Genomic DNA, 7667 nt, shown 5'->3' with positions numbered 1-7667 from the left:
TAAAAAGGCTGGAAATCTAGTTTGAGGCCACTAATTGGACTTGATGGTACATTCTTGAAAGGTATATGTAAGGGTATGTTGTTGGTTGCACTAGGACAAGATTCTATGAACAGTTTCCATCCACTAGCATTGGCAACAATGGACAAAGAAACAAGCAGGACATGGTGCTGGTTCATTGAGCTATTGAAGGGGTCTTTGGACTTTAAAGATGGTGCAAAAATCACATTTATTTCAAATATGCAAAAGGTATGATGATGTTTTTAACTCAATTTTTACTTACTGTTTTTAATACACATTCATTCTCAATATTTACTTACTGTTTTTAATACACATTGATTCTCAATTTTTACTTATTGTTTTTATGGAGCTATTTCTTTAGAGTTACACACAGTCAAATATGCCCCTAAACATTTTCTAACAGTCCCAAAAACACTTTTACTTACTGTTTTTAACACACATTCATTCTCAATTTTTACTTACTATTTTTAACTATCAGATTCTCATAAATTTCATGTTCTCATTTGTTTATTTCACTATTACATGGATTGATAGATGTTGTTGACGAAGTGTTGCCTAAAGCTTAACATAGGTATTGTGCTAGACATACTGAGAGTAACTTGTGCAGAAAATGAAGGAGTGGTCAAATGAGGAAGCTTATGTGGTGGTGTGCTTGGAGTTTCATATGATGAAGAGTTCAAGGACTAGTTGAATAAGTTGGGAAATTATCAAAAGATGGTGCAAGGGATTTGGTAAAGTATCCACCAAAGGCATATTGTAGAGATTATTTTGATACTCAGTGTAAGAACATGATGATTGATAACAACTTCACTGAGTCATTCAATGCATGGATTCTTGGGGCTAAAGAAAAGCCAATAATAAAGATGTTAGAAGACATAAGAGTACAAGTGATGAGATTGCTAGGGAAAAATTAAAAAAAAGTTGAGGACTTGGGTTGCTGATTTCAGTCCAGAATGCATGAAGTTGTACATTGACTTCAGGGCCATAGCACATGGTTGTAAGGTGGAATTCAATGGAGATTGGGGCTATGAAGTATCTGAAGGAGAAGATAGACACATTGTCAATCTAGAGCAAAAAAAATGCACTTGAAGAATTTAGGATTTATCAGGTATTCCCTGCCCTCATGCCATCAAAGCATTGACACACAAAAAAGTAGATCCAATAACTGAAATACATTGGTGGTATAGCAAGGATGCTTACATGCTAACATATAAAAACAAGATGCGGCATGTAAGAGGTCAGAAGTTCTGGAAGGTTGATCATTCAAGTGCAATGTTGCCTCGATGTTGTGAAACAATTGGGTAGACCTAAAATGAAGAGGAATAGAGAACCAAATGAAGCAAGAAAAAGAAAAGGTGAATGGTCTCAGTCCAGAAAAGGCACTCAAAAGACATGTAGTAACTGTGGTGAACCAAACCATAATATGAGGGGTTGTTACAAGGTAAGCTACAATATTCCATGTTTTTTCATGTTTTTCCATGTTTTTATTGTAAGCTAATTAACCTAAATACATAAAAAAAAAATTATTAAAAAAGTGTACTGAAAATAATGCACATTCAAAAAAAGGCAAAAGGCTAATGTCTAATTGAGGTTGGTACACAAGAGTCTACTTTCCGACAACAAGCTACAACACAAGAGTTTGAACCATATGGTCCTAATGTTGAAGATAAAGAAGACCCAGCTCTAAGACCAATGGTGATTTGTGAATCAGAGTTAAGGGCTGAGAAGTTGAAGACAAAAGTTGTTCCAACTGGTGCAAGAAAAATTCAATTTTATGGAGATCACACTGGTGCCTCAGTGCTAACTAATCTGCCTTATTCTCCGGTCAAAACAACATGAAAGGGAAAATAAGCTATCCCTGCTGGACATGGGCAGATGCAAGCAAAAAAGAAAAGAATCAAGATGATGGGGTTAAGGGGAGAGGACAACCTGTTCTAGATGATGACTCGTCATAATTTATATTCTATGTTAATTTTTGTGTTAATGCTCATGGTTAACCACAGTTTGTTGACAAATAATATTGCTGATGAGTATTAAGTTAGGTGAAACTTTCATATGCCTTCATAGAATGGCATTACAGACATCTTCTTTTGGTTGTGTTTATCTTAGTTGTCATTGTGAATTTAATACGCCTTCTTTTGGTTGTGTTTACCTTATTTGTCATTGTGAATTTATGACACCATTGCAGTACTATTGATGAAAATAGTCAGTAGTTTATCTTCAAGAAATCTGGTGGCTTGAGTTACAATTTTCTGCCTATTCTTTTCACTTTGATTTGGTCTTGAGTTACAATTTTGTGCCTATTCTTTTCACTTTGATTTGATAAGGTGACAATGTAGTTTGTACTCAAAGCAGAGGAGAATATGATCATTGCCCAAAGGATGACTTTAATTCCATTTAGGCACTCTCACAATTTGAGGAATGTACACAAATATGGAATCCAAATAATTTACTGGTACTGAAATAAAATGTGTTGGAAGTGGAATTGGATATAAAAGATTCAATCAGCTGATCACAACAAACTTAACAGATCATATAAACCAAAACGTCTACTAGAATTTAAGTCATGAACTACTCGAATTCAAAAGTCATCAACCACATCACACATGTTTAACGTTTTCTAAGTTAAACATTACAAAGTTAAAGATTACAAAATGATAGAACTTCATATTTCCCTTCCTATTTCATCACCCAAAATGTGATGAATGCTGCAAAACAACACCACAACATAGCTATCACAATCCACATTTTATAAACTTTTTTCTTAGACTTATCGACAACAACATATTCATTATCGACAACAACCTCCTCACTCTTGAGAATAATAATTTCATCTAGACGTTCACAATTTTCTCCAATTTCAGATGCCAAATACTTTTCAAGATCAACTATCCTCGTCTCCAAACCTTTCTTTTCACGATGAAGACTATCGTTTTCCTTCTTTAAATTGTGGATGAGATTTGCAACTCTAGGATGGAGCGGATCATCAACCCATTTTCAATAATCACATTTATAACCCTGCAGAATTATGAACTTGAAATCAATACTCGCCAAAAATATGAAAATTAATGAAATTGTATGATAAATTTACATTAGGCTTAGAACACTTATAAAAGCGTCTCCCAGCATTAGTTGGAGTGACAGCCATGAAAATCCTCGTTGCAATACCACATTGACATTTCACCGTCGACAGACTTGAGACACTCGAGTCCTGACTCTTTTTTTTTAAAACTTGAATGGTGGAAGTTGACTGAAGATGACTAGAACACTCTTTTATTGTCGTGCAAGCTTCTCAAAATGAAATCAATGGGGGCAATGAGGGCTCTCAAGAACTCTAGCTTTGAAATAAAATCGTGTGATTTTGATGGTAATGAAGAAGGGATACGATACGGGTCGGATAGATTATTTAAAAGAGGGGTTGATTTATGGGTCGGATTAGGTGCATAATTGACCCATTTGTTATGGGTTGGATAGGTGTTTTAAAGGAGCTCTGAATAGTTTAGGGCCATAATTGATCCATTTCCCTTATAAATGTCATGTGGTAATGTAAAAATGACGTGACAATTCCATATGACATTTAAAGAAATATAAAGTGAGCTGGATATTTCCAGCAAACCAACTAACGCCCACAAGGGCATATCTATTCGAAAAGTTGGACGGCAAAGGCACGAGAGAGCCAAACTTTAGACGGGGGTATATCTAGACATTTTCGAATAGTTTAGGGGAATATTGACCCTTTTCCCTTAATTTAATAGATCATGATCGACCTAACTCTTTATATGTTAAGAGCTATAGTCATTTCAAATTGGCACTTATATGATCTCATGGAAAAACTTAATATGTAGGAAAGTTTTGAACTCAACTTAGTGTTAGAGGTATCTTATGACCCTAAACCACATCCGATATCAACACATGGGTATAAACCTTAACACATGCATATACATTAGAAATCGCCAGGTTCAAGCCTACACACATACAGAGAAGGGTTCAAATCTTTGCTTAGAAGTTTTGGGGTGTTACAAAATGTACCCATGATTATATTTTCGGTTCAAAATATATATTTTTGATCTAAATATACCAATCTCGACATATTTTGGTATAAATTTATCTTTAGTTTTGTCAGAGAAAAATATGTCAAACTCATAATCAAATGATTTGCCCTTAGTTTTCAATGCACAAATTTTTTTTCTTGAAAATCACATGTTTCATCTTATCTGACTATTTTTTTCTCTTTGAAAACTCAAAGCTTCAAAAATATAGAGATCTTCAATAAAAATGACGACATTTTAGCTCCTCATTATTAGATTTTGAGTTAAATTCCGAACTTTCAATTCTACAACCTAATTTTTGTATTGTTGATTCTTTCTAATATCTGAACTAAATCTCTTTAAATATAGTACCTATCGAACAAAAATATAAAAAATAAAATTCATGACAATTATCAAAATTTACTCGAAAAATCAAATGAAAATTGAATAACATTTCAGATCATATACCTTAACAAAACAAAGAATTCAAAACTAAAAATCCTCCGTAAGAAAGTCTCAATTCTTTTTAAAACGTAACTAAATATCAAATACAAAATTTTAAAATATTTAAAAGTGTTATTTTCAGAGTAAACTCATACATCATAAGCTTAACATTTCAAATTTACAAAGTTTTTCATCTTGTTAGCAGTTTATTTTGAAGAAAAGTTGAAGTTATATAGATTTAGATCTTCACACAATCAACAAATCAAAGATATTTTCGTCCACCAAATTTTTGAGAAAATTTGAAGTTGCAAAGATTTAGTTTAGACTTTGAATCTTTGGATATTGAAAAGAGAAAAAGATGAAAAGAAAAGAAAATTGATCGGATAAAATTAAATGGATGAATTTCTAAAAAAAAAATGAGTACTTAAAATTGGGGAAAGTTATTTGATTTTGAGTTTGACACTTGTCCCTTTGTCAAAATTAAAGATTGTGCTGAAGTATAATGAGAAGGATATATTTGAAATAATAGTATAACATAAGGGGTGTATTTGGATCGAAAGTATAACAAGGGATATATTTAGACTATTTTGTTAGTATAAGGGTATATCAACAATTTTTTGTCTAATATATTATACTAGTCAAGTTCTTCATGATAGTTTAAAAAGAACATAAAATATTGTAGTGACTCTTTATATGTCACCCATTTCTAAAGAATTCAAATATTAGATTTAATCGTGTGTATTTATATAAATCTATGCGAAAAAGGATTGATGTATTGTAATTGAAATGACACAATCATTTATTAAAATCCAAGATTGTATGCGACATGATTCATATCACATTTTAACCAAATAAGAAATGTGATATTTTAAAACTTAATTTTATAAATCAATTAGAATTACCTCCAATTACAATCCAACATCTTCAGTAATATTAATATAAAAAAGACCAATTAACTAATTTAATTTGGTGACTCAATTAAATTCCAAGCTCATAGATCATTAGTATAGAACACAAACTCAGAACCAACATAAAACAAATTAATATAGTATCAAAGGTAGTATCATTTCCATTTCTATTTTTTCAATTTTTTTCTATAAAATAACATATTAGAATAATTATATATAAAATATGTCAATGTTGAATTTTAAGAGGTAACCATGTAATCTTAGTTAATCTCACCCTTTCTTGTCTCTATCATTTTTTTTTTTGTAGATAACGAGAGATAAAGACTTGCTACAATATGTCAACAATCATGAACCATATTGTTTTAGCATTGAGGGCATGATACAATTAAATTTAGAAAGAATTCTGTAGAAGAATAGAATTTTAGAGTTTTTAGATTTTTGATGTTTCTACGACGCTGATTGAAGAATCACATAATATAGTGTTTGCAATTCAGTTTGGGCAATGACTCGATTTCTATTAATTTTCTTCTTTTGAGGTCTCGTTCGTTTTTTAGAATATTAAAGGGTCGTTTGATCATAGGTTTGTCATCTAATTTCAGGTATTCCTACAAAATTAAAGTTTAATTTTAAATATCAATTTTAAACAAATAATATGATTTAAATTGTGATTTTTTAAAAAATAAAACTTGATCATTTTATATTTGTAAAAGAATAATCATTATTTATAATTTATATTCGACGTGGATAAATTATTTGTACATTATAGAATTCTATTTAAGAATATTTGATTACTATTATTGTTGATTTTTTAGACCAATAACTCCTTACAGAATTTGCATATTTGAAAATTTTGTAATAGCATATAATCATAAATATTTAATCAATAGGCAAGCCGAGCGTGATATGAACCTTAACGTTCATTTCATCTACAAATAGATGATCAAGTCGAGCACATCATTCAAATACTCGAAGACATGCTGAGAGCATACATTGTGAATTTTAAAGGTAATTAGGATGATCATTTATTCCTGATAAAGTTTGTCTATAAAAACAGTCATCATTCCAATATTAATACAACTCCATTTAAAGTTCTTTATGAATGACGATGTAGATTGCTTATCAATTGTTTGAAGTAGTCGACACTGAGATCTTGAGACTAATCTTATCCATCCAGAGGTTGAGAAAATGAAAAAGACTAATTAAGAACAACATAAATTTTACATTATGTGGCGTAAAGATTTAGTGTTTACCCTCCAAGCGATAATGTTGAACTTGTAAGAGAGGTGTTATGGATAAGAGGACTAAATTGGTCAGATGTGACAAAATAATAAACTTAAAGTAAAGACCATTAATAATTAAGAAGTTGGAATATAAAGATCAATATAAGTTGGGTTGTCTTGAGCCGGATGATTTGTGTGGATAAATTGTATCTAACGTAAATTAATTGAGCAAAATCAAAATGATAGTAAGATTCTTTGATTAGAGAATGATTCTTGTGTCACTTGTTCTACAAGGTGATGATCACATTTATATATTTACTAGACATCTGAGCCCGTGCTAGCACGGGTCCAATATGTATCATTTTTTGTTTTAATTTATGTGACAAAGACAAAAGTAAAGAGTTAATCAAACTTTAATATTAATTTATAATAGTTTAAATTTTTAATTATTATTAACTATGGTAAAAAAAATTTTATGTCTTTTAACATTCTAAATTGCTAATTATTGTTGTATGATTTGTAATATCTTTTACGCAATTTTGAAATAATAAAGGTTATTTCTTCTTTCTCAATTTATGTGGTACTAATAAAATTTCGAGATTCAATCAATTTTTTTTGTCTTTAAAATATTCTATTGTTAATTACTGTAAATTATTATACTTCTAAGTAATTTTCAAATAATATATATTATTTCATTTGTCCAATTTATGTGTCACCGATAAAATTTGAAGAGTTAATCAGATTTTTTTACATATTTTTATATCTTTTGAATATTTAAGTAAATAATTATTGTGATTTATAATATTTTATACAATTATTTAAAAAAAAAAAGTTAAACAACAAACAAAACGAATTCATCATAGGAAAATTAGCAAAGCATCCTTGAATACATCAATAATGGGTCTCACTTTTTGTTTAAAAAAATATGCATATTGGGAGGATACTTTTGTCCAAAAATAGAATAAGTATAAAGCACTAAAGTCTTTTAAAATTTTAAATTGTTAATTCTTATTGTATGATTTGTAATACTTTTACGCCATTTTCAAATA

General features: G+C 30.2%; 1 pseudogene; it reads left to right on the top strand.

The window, feature by feature from the left end:
- Nucleotides 1–806: 806 nt before the first annotated feature.
- On the top strand, nt 807–1857 carry LOC125855694 (uncharacterized; annotated as a pseudogene).
- Nucleotides 1858–7667: the final 5810 nt, after the last annotated feature.

The sequence above is a fragment of the Solanum stenotomum genome, chromosome 2 (genome assembly GCF_019186545.1).
Source record: "Solanum stenotomum isolate F172 chromosome 2, ASM1918654v1, whole genome shotgun sequence".
In the NCBI taxonomy this organism is placed as follows: Eukaryota; Viridiplantae; Streptophyta; class Magnoliopsida; order Solanales; family Solanaceae; genus Solanum; species Solanum stenotomum.
This window is presented reverse-complemented; position numbering and strand designations above follow the sequence as displayed.